The sequence below is a fragment of the Neomonachus schauinslandi genome, chromosome 7 (genome assembly GCF_002201575.2).
Source record: "Neomonachus schauinslandi chromosome 7, ASM220157v2, whole genome shotgun sequence".
In the NCBI taxonomy this organism is placed as follows: domain Eukaryota; kingdom Metazoa; phylum Chordata; class Mammalia; order Carnivora; family Phocidae; genus Neomonachus; species Neomonachus schauinslandi.
The window spans coordinates 60,987,002-60,996,990 of NC_058409.1; positions in this window are offsets into that span (position 1 = coordinate 60,987,002).

Below are 9,989 nucleotides of genomic sequence, written 5' to 3' on the forward strand. Positions count from 1 at the left end.
AAATGACATATCAGGTAAAGGGCTAGTATCCAAAATCTATAAAGAACTTATCAAACTCAACACCCAAAGAATAACTAATCCAATCAAGAAATGGGCAGAAGACATGAACAGACATTTCTGCAAAGAAGACATCCAAATGGCCAACAGACACATGAAAAAGTGTTCAACATCGCTCGGCATCAGGGAAATCCAAATCAAAACCTCAATGAGATACCACCTCATACCAGTCAGAATGGCTAAAATTAACAAGTCAGGAAACAAAAGATGTTGGCAAGGAAGTGGAGAAAGGGGAACCCTCCTACACTGTTGGGAATGCAAGCTGGTGCAGCTTCTCTGAAAAACAGTATGGAGATTCCTCAAAAAGTTGAAAATAGAGCTACCCTATGACCCAGCAATTGCACTACTGAGTACCCCAAAAATACAAATGTAGTGATCCGAAGGGGTACCTGCACCCCAATGTTTATAGCAGCAATGTCCACAATGGCCAAACTATGGAAAGAGCCCAGACATCCATCGACAGATGAATGGATAAAGAAGATGTGGTGTATATTATATACACAATGGAATATTACTCAGCCATCAAAAAGAATGTAATCTTGCAACGACACGGATGGAACTAGAGGCTATTATGCTAAGTGAAGTAAGTCAGAGAAAGACAAATACCATATGATTTCACTCATATGTGGAATTTAAGAGACAAAACAGATGAATATAGGGGAAGGGAAGGAAAAATAAAATAAGATAAAAACAGAGAGGGAGACAAATCATAAGAGACTCTTAACTCTAGGAAACAAACTGAGGGTTGATGGAGGGGAGATGGGTGGGAGGATGGGGTAACTGGGTGATGGGCATGAAGGAGGGCACTTGAAGTAATGAGCACTGGGTGTTGTATGCAACTGATGAATCACTAAATTCTACCTCTGAAACTAATAATACAGTATATGTCAATAAAAAAAAAATAGTGTCTCTGCTACTCCTACCAAATCCAGTTCTCTAGGTTTATCTCTCGTCACTACTGTCACATTTTATTGAGCACATCTAGGGTCTAGGGAACATTTCAATATTCAATGGAAAAACTTCAAATGTTTCCTATAGATAAATGGTTTTCAAACTTCAGCATGCATCATGACTACCTGGAATACTTGTTAAAACACTGATCCTGATTGTTGAGCCCTATCCCCAAGTTTCTGATTTACTTTATCTAGGGTAATGCCCAGGAATTTGCCTTCCTAGCAATTCCCTTCATAATAAGATTATAATGTTGATATATGGACCACAATTTGAGAACCAAAATGAAATGGTACATTTGTTTAGGTGCCTTATCATTCCATTTGCATTTCTCCCTGATCTGTGTGTTTGTCTTTACTTGTTTACATCTAGAGCTCTTGGTTTTAGGTTTTAGATTGGAAACTAGTGAAGTCTAGGCCCTAGGAAACATTCAAAGGGAAGCTATGATAGCAGACCATAAAAGACAATAGAGAATTTGACAAAAATGGCATTCTTTACATGTTCAATATTGTATTTTAAAAACGATATTAAATTTACTTTCCATTTTATAGCTGCTTTGAAAATCTTATAGATTTTCTTTTATACCCACTTTTGTGGGTTCCGTGGCATTTTGTGGTTCATATGGCCCTATGGAACTATACAAAATATTAGTAATAAGAATGAATAACTCTGACTATTTCCTTCTAAAAAGAGATTAAATGTTTGCTTCATTAATCTTTCTCTTGCTTTCATAGAATTTGAGAACCACACATTGCCTAACAAGTCAGATTAGAAGTATAATATGATGTAGCATGTACTACACCCAATATATGAATGGCAATTCTGTTTTTAATAGCTATTTTGTAAGCTGCTTTGGCATATAAGAACATTATTAAGATGAATGACAATATCTCAGTTCTAATAGTATATTAAAAAAAAAAAAATCAGCCCTGGATGAGTACTTCCAAGGCTGAATATTGCAATCTCGAGATGAGTCATGATGTTCTTATTTTTTGAAAATTAAAAAAGCCCTCCACTTGTAGAAATTCAATAAACTTTGAGCCACTTGAAATGAGCAACTGATGGGTGACAGAAGGATCTATTCAGCTAATCTAGAGACAGTCTCGTCTTACAAGTCATTTGCTATTTTGCAATCCTTTAAGAAGCAGCCATTAATACAAACTACAAACAAAGCCCTTTGAGGTCCAAGGATGAATTTATTCACTTAACAAAGACCTTCCCAATTAGGGTTCGTACAGTTTCCATCACGCCTGTAACTAAATTTGACCTTGTGTTGGAAACACTTCACCTTGTTGGGTATATGCATTTTAAAAATGCTCATTTTAATTTGAAACATCTAACTTATTATATTTAACCCAACTTTCATACATAGTGACTCAGGAGTTACTCTCCAAATGCCTCAATCAGGAGGCCATTTGTAAGACATCCAAAGACAAGTGACCACAGGCATGAGGCCTGGGAAGGGGTTTCAAAACGGCAGCCAAAAAAAACTGTATTTTGTTAAATGGGCATGTTATTTAGAAACAAAGTTGTCCTTTTGAGAAGTGTATGTTTGGAATGTTTCCAACTCTGGGGTGACATTAAGCAAAATGAGAGTTAAAATGGAGTCCTTCAACCTTGTTCTCCAGTGATTTTGGAAATTAGGCATCAGGCTCTCCACCGGAGGTGCCATTTTAGGACTGGGACAGAGAAGCAGCTGAAAGGAAAAAGCACTTTGCTTGGACAGGATGCGCCTATGTGCTTGCTCTCCACAGCTGCGTCCTCAAAGAGGATAAATGAGGGCATATTCACTCACTAATCAACCAAGAGGGATCACACACTCAGAGAAAAGCTCCAATCAAGTCGCTGGGATGTTTCGGTCCTTAGGCGCTATCACTAATTGCCTGGAAATGTGCCTGCAGTTCTTGGAGTTGGCCCTGGGCCTTTCTCACCAGGAGTCCAGGCAGGAGAGCAAGAGGCAACTAGCTCCCCCAATCCCGTCTGCAGCCAGAGCTTCAGAGCTGTGAGCACTCAGCCATCTCTTACTGCATTTGCCAGAAAGAAAGTGGCAACTGGATTTTAAGTGGCCGAAGAAGCAGGACTCAGAAGGCAGGGGTGGAATATCCTATCTCTTGCAGAGGAGTCTTAATTACTTAGTTAGGTTTCTCTGTGTTGGTGGTGGTGGTGGTTTGCACGTTGCAGGTAGCTTTCACATCTCTGGGAGACACCCTGAGGACTCCGCATTTAAGGGATGTCAGTGAGGCAGTGTGTGTCTGCGCTCAGCTGAGTTCCCTATGAGCCTGTGAGAAGGGTGATCGCCAGCTTGGAGGGAGTTTCAAGACCCAGCTGTGCTGTGAGATCCAGACAGCCGTGCTTCCCAGCAAGACTTTATTATTTAAAGACAAGCTCAGAGATGCTTTGATTTGTTATGCTGTAAGGGGCCCTAGGTTCAGTCTCCGATCTCACTCTGTTTTCCCTAAGAGGCCGGAGAGGGGCAAGAACTTGTGCAGGTTACTCAGTCGTATTTCCGGGACCAGTTCCCGAGAGTTTTGGTTCTCAACTGCAGGGCTTCAGTTGGAAGTGGATTTCCAGATTATATTCAAACGTAGGAACCAAAGCACCTTCTGAAGTGAAAGGGAAAGGATTTTCCCCTTGGAATATGTACTTGCTTTGTCTCTATTAGGAACAGATTCTTAATTATTTGCAATGTAGGTTTTAAAAAGGAGAGAGACGAATTAAGGCAAATGCATTATCTATCCTGGAATTATAATGGACAAATAGCACTACTTCAGAAAGAATTTTAAAAGAAATTCAGAATACACTAGTTATACCCTGAATTTTATGCCATGGTTAGGCAAGTTGTGGGAAGAGGGGTTTGGTTGGGGACTGAGAAGAAACAAGACTTTATTATTATAAGAGCCTCCTACCTTTTTGCATGTATTTGTTTCCCTTCAGATCCCTAAACCTGACAATGGTGTTCTTACGTTGTCTAAGCCATATGGGCAAATATGGGAGGTAGCATTGAGTCTCCATCCTTTAGACAAACTGAGTAAAACTCCATGGAGACACATGAGTTTTGCTGAGACTTACAAAGATCCTTTCCAGGATGAAGCAAGCTCCCCAAATTAAATTACAAGATGGTAACAAATAATAGAGATGTTAACAAACTTTAAAAAGAGGCACTGTGTATGTAACGGGAGAGACTCTGCCTTTGTAGATTCTTTGTAGATGCAGCAGGTAGGTTTTCCTGAATAGATTTTTGACACAATGGAGCAGAGTTTTAATGTTCATAAAATGTGGTTTGTTTTGGAAGTTTCTATAACTTTTATCTCCTTGGAGACCACAATTTTTCTTCAAAAATGTAATCTTTATAATTGGAGAAATTACTATGAAAGACAGCATGAACCATACAGCACACACAAATCAGCCCCAAGGCTATTCTCATCAGTGGAGAGGTAAAAGGGCTGATCAATAGATCAATACAGATCATTCTCAACTTATGATGGGGTCATGTCCTGATAAGCCCATTTTAAGCTGAAAATACCCTAAGTTGAAAATGCTTTTAATACAACCCACCTACTGAACATCATAGCTTAGCCTATCCTAAATGTGCTCAGAAGAATTTCATTAGCCTACAATTGGGTAAAATCATCTAACACAAAGCCTATAATTAGGGATTACCTACCATGATCTATTGAATACTGTACAGAACATGAAAAACAGAACGGTTGAATGGATACAAATGGTTTTAAGTGTAAAGGTTGTTACCCTTGTAATTGCTTGGCTGACTGGGAGCTGCAACTTTCTCTCCCTTCCCAGTATCACTAAACAATATCGTACTACATTATCACTAACCCTGGGAAAAGATCAAAATTCAAAGTATGGTGGATACCGAATATGTATTGCTTTCACACCATGATTAAGTAAAAAGTCATGTCAGACTATTGCAGGTTAGGAACTGTGTGCAGTGGGATGAAGAGCCGAATGGCTGTCATTGGTAATTTAGCACCATACCATGACACCTCTTCTTCAGACCTCCCTCGCCTTTGGTGTCAGCCATATTTGCTTTGCAAAGATAGGCTTTTGAGATTTTAGGGTGGCATTACTGGTGGTAAAAGGTAGAGTTAAGAAATAAGAATGTTAGCCAGTTTTAACAGGAAGTACGAAAGTTCTGGGCTGTGCTACAGTGGAGCAGGAATACTATTGGGAAGGGGGAAAAGTGGGCAGGCTGGGCTAGGGCTGATTCTCAGAAAGTACCACTCAACTCAGGAAGCAGATCTTGTGCCAAACTCTGAAGTTCTTCCTTTTTATGTATCTCCATAATCAAAACTTACTAGTAGTAACTTCTGACTATATGAAAAAATTAAAATTTGCTTAAAAATAAACACATGTTCGTTGTAAAAGTTACATTTTTTAATTAATTTTTTTAAAGTAGGCTCCACACCCAGCGTGGAACCCAACACGGGACTTGAACTCACAACCCTGAAGTCAAGACCTGAGCGGAGATCAAGAGTCAGATGTTTAACCCACTGAGCCACCCAGGCACCCCAACAATGTTACACTTTAAAGGCTTCTTTCCTGCCCATTCATCACAGAATACATTTCCAGAGCCATGCCTAGGTGGGGACTGAGGCAAAGGATGCCCAGGGTTTAGGCTAACAGGGATTGATTATGGAGAATTTATTTTTTATGCTTTTATTTATTATTATTATTATTTTTAGAGACAGAAAGAGAGAGGGAACATGAGTGGGAAGGGAGGGGCAGAGGGAGAGGGAGAGAGGGAATCTTAAGCAGGATCCACACTCAGTATGGAGCCCAACAGGGGGCTCAATCCTACGACCCTGAGAGGAAATCTAGAGTCCGAGGTTTAACTGATAGAGCCACCCAGGTGCCCCATCTGTGGGGAATTTAAAAACAGCAATAAAACCTTCAGTGGATCTGCTTTTTATTAACCAGTTGCCTACAATTTTAAATAATGTCAGTGATAAAATTCTCCTCCTCTCCAAAGAGGCCCATTCCCACTGTCTGGCCCTTGGTACACCACTTTGACAAAATTGGATTATTCCATAAATATTTTTTCAATGTAAAATTAATCCTGAACATTTTCTTTCATCACTCATCAATACCCTTTTATATTATAAACTTTGTATTTGCCTATCATGTCATAGTTTGTTTACAGACTCCCCTGTTTTTGGTTAATTTTAAACTGTCTAATTTTTCTCTTTTAAATTTAATTACTTGTATTTTAAAAGGGGAACTATTGAGTCAAACCATATGGACAAAATTTAAGGCTTTTAATAAAGAAAATTTCACCGTAGACAGGTATTACTACTGATAATCCCACCAGTCATGTAAGAGAGCACACATTTCTCAATAGCTGTGTCAACACCGGCATTTATCTTAAAACAAAACAACACAAAAATATAAATAAAAAAACTTGATCAGTTTGATAGACTGCCTGTTGTATTTAATTTTTATTATAGTTTACGATACTGTGACTAGTTGTGGGGCTGATCATTTTGGTGTGATTTTTTTTTTTTTTAAAGATTTTATTTATTTATTTGAGACAGAGAGAATGAGATACAGAGAGCATGAGGGAGGAGGGTCAGAGGGAGAAGCAGACTCCCTGCCGAGCAGGGAGCCCGATGCGGGACTCGATCCCGGGACTCCAGGATCATGGCCTGAGCCGAAGGCAGTCGCTTAACCAACTGAGCCACCCAGGCGCCCTTGGTGTGATTATTTTTAATTCAGCTCTTATAGTCAGACTCGTAGTGTCTGTCCTTTAATAATTTCTCCCTTCTTTTTAACTGAAGTGTGTGTATATGTACATATATTCATAAAAATCTTTGCATGTTAAGAGTGTTATCTTCTGTTTTTATTATGTATTGCAGATATTTCTACAAAGTTTATTATTTGACTACTGATTTTGCTTCTGAAACTTTGGGTTAACCAGTAATTTTTAAATTTATACTACTCTATCCTATCTTTAATATTTTCCAAAATTGACAAGGAATCATATTCCCTTACATTTTCTTCTATCATTTTTCTTCTTTAAATTTACTGTTATACTTCATTGGGAATATATTTTGGAGTATAAAATAGTGAATCAGTTAAGATGCTCTGTTAAATCATCATTCCATCCTCTCTTTTCTGAAATGACTCATTCTCTCTCTCTCATATATATATGAGATATAACATGACTTCTATATATGACTATATGTACAATTTATATATACAGTTGAATTTGAACCTTTATTTTATAATCTCTATGTTCTATGCTTAAGACAGTGTCACTATATTTTAATTATTATTCTTTTCTAGTATATTTCTATATCAAGTATGGTATATTCCCCTCAGTAATATTTTTATAATTTTTTTGAGTTTTTTCCAGTAAAATATACTGGAAAATCATACCTACAAATAAGAAAAAAAATAAACCTCCTGCTAGGATTTGTATTAGAATTACACTAATTTCATTGCATTATATTTTTATATAATTTTAATATAATTAATATAATTTTTATATTAATTATAATTTTATGACATTGAATGACCTCTATTTTTTAATTTAGTGAGGTTTCCCCACTAAGTACCTCATGAACACTTAAAAGAATATGGTTTTTTTTTGTAGAATTATTCCGCTTTCCAAATTTCTTTTTCCTATGCTTTCCCCTACCACTTCTTAGTTTATTAACAATTACTTTTATGCTTGTTTTTTTGACTCCCATTTGTGAGTTGGAACACTGTCAAATAATTTTTCTATTTTTTAAAAAGCCAGGGAAATGTAACAAAGATATATTGCTTTTTCCCATAATTGTGTTTTGTAAATTTCTTGTATTTCTGTCCGCTTAACTCTAGTTGACATTTTATTAAGTGACATATAAAGGTCAACGATTGTTATATATTTATCGGAACGTGTACCTATTAGCAATATAAAATAATGAATTTTTATCTAGTTCAATATTTTCCTTGAATTTATTTCTTTTGTAGCCTATGTACTATCAGTGTTTTATTTTTGTATTTTAATGTCTTTATTCACCCTTTTATTTTTTTATCTTTTACCTAATTTTAGACACTTCTTATGTAAATAGCATTTTTTTAATAGAGGAAAATAGTTTAATATCCAAATAGGCTGAAACAGCCTTGTCTTGAGGAAACTGAGGGAAGAGTATGGGAACAAGTGATGGCATAATTTATATTTGGGAAAGTAAAATCTCTAGCTCCCTTGCATTCACATAGGCTTATAGAAGAGGGAAAATGAAGAGTGAAATTTCAAAGCCCATTCTGGGTTGTGAAAAGGTGAGACCCAGAGGAGAGGGCTGTTTGACTCCTTATATTAATAAGACTTTGGAAAAGCATAGGCAGGATAGAAGACTATTTGTGGCTCAAAAGCTAGATAAACTGCTCTGCTTAATAAAGGGGGGTGGTTACTGAGTTTTCTGCAAGCACAGTGATGAGGGGTTCTTGGAGATCTGAGAGGCCTGCAGATGTGCAAGGAGTCTTAAGGACTAAAGAAAGACACACAATAGGGTGAAAGCACCTGTCTATGGTCCCAGAACTTCAGTGATGTCTGCAACCCCCAGCATAGCCTAAGGAATTGGGGAAACCCAAGAGAGGGGCAAGAGGATAAGCTGGAGACGTAGGAGGTCCGTTGCAAGCAAGATTTAGAGTTCAGAAATTAAAAGACCTTGAGTCCAGCAATAACTATAAGAATATACCACCACAGAGAACTGATCTTGTAAAATGTGAAAACACAATGTTTGTTTTACTCTCATAGAAAAATGTGATCTCATTTGATATCTGGATTAAATGTTTAGAATTTGTTTAAAATTCTAGCCTGACAATCTTTGCCTTTTAATAAGAAGCATAATATACTCATATCTGCTGTATTTGGGCTTATTACCATCACATCATTTTATGTGTAATTTTGTTATTTCTTACTCCATCCTGACTTTCCATTCATATTTATTGGGCTGATTTTTGTTTAATCTGAAGTGTGTTCTCTTGCTTCCATGATTTGGAAGTTATATGTGCTTTTTTTTTTTTTTTGAAACTAAGTAAACTTGAGGATTTAAAAATATCTGAACTTATTTTTCTTTAATATTCAATGTGACGAGTGAAGCAGTAGTTAGAAGTGTGTTAGATTAAAATTTAGCCTCTATTTTCAATCTCCTCTCCTCTACCGCTTTTCAGATTATTAATAGTTACTATCCATTCTTACTCTGTTTTGAATCCTATTTATCCCTTTGTGATTTAGAGCACAATGCCAAATAGTTTTCAGAAAGGGTACACTGGGATAGATATATTTTTTGCCACTTGAATACCTGAAAATGTCTTTCTGTAGCTTTGTCACAAGAACAAAACCAAAGATGGATAAACAAATTTGGAGTTTAATTTTCAGTTGTAGCTTACTTATTTTTTTTTTAAGATTTTATTTATTTATTTATTTGAGAGAGAGAGAGAGAGAGAGAAAGCATGAGAGGGGGAGGGTCAGAGGGAGAAGCAGACTCCCTGCTGAGCAGAGAGCCTGATGTGGGACTCTATCCTGAGATTCTAGAATCATGACCTGAGCTGAAGGCAGACACTTAACCAACTGAGCCACCCAGGGGCCCGTGGTTTACTTTTTAAAACTCCATAAATACTGCCTGATGATCTTCCAGTATTAATGTTGAAAAGGAGATGTCTAGATGCAATTTGAATTGTATTCCTTTATAGGTTATCTGCTTTCCCATATGGGAGTTGAAGGGCTCCCACACCTCTAATTTGTGAAATATAAGAGTCATAACTAGGATATAATTTTATCTCTTTTCATTATTTACATCTTGTATTTGTCAAATTTGATAAAAATTCAGGTCTTTCTTCAGCTTAAACATTAAAATAATTTTCATTTAGTATTGATTTTGTGATTTCCTAAAAATGATTTTCCTTTTTCCTGGGTTATTTATTATAGGTTGGATTTTCTGACTTTTTCCTCTATATCTAACATATTTCATTACCTTTTT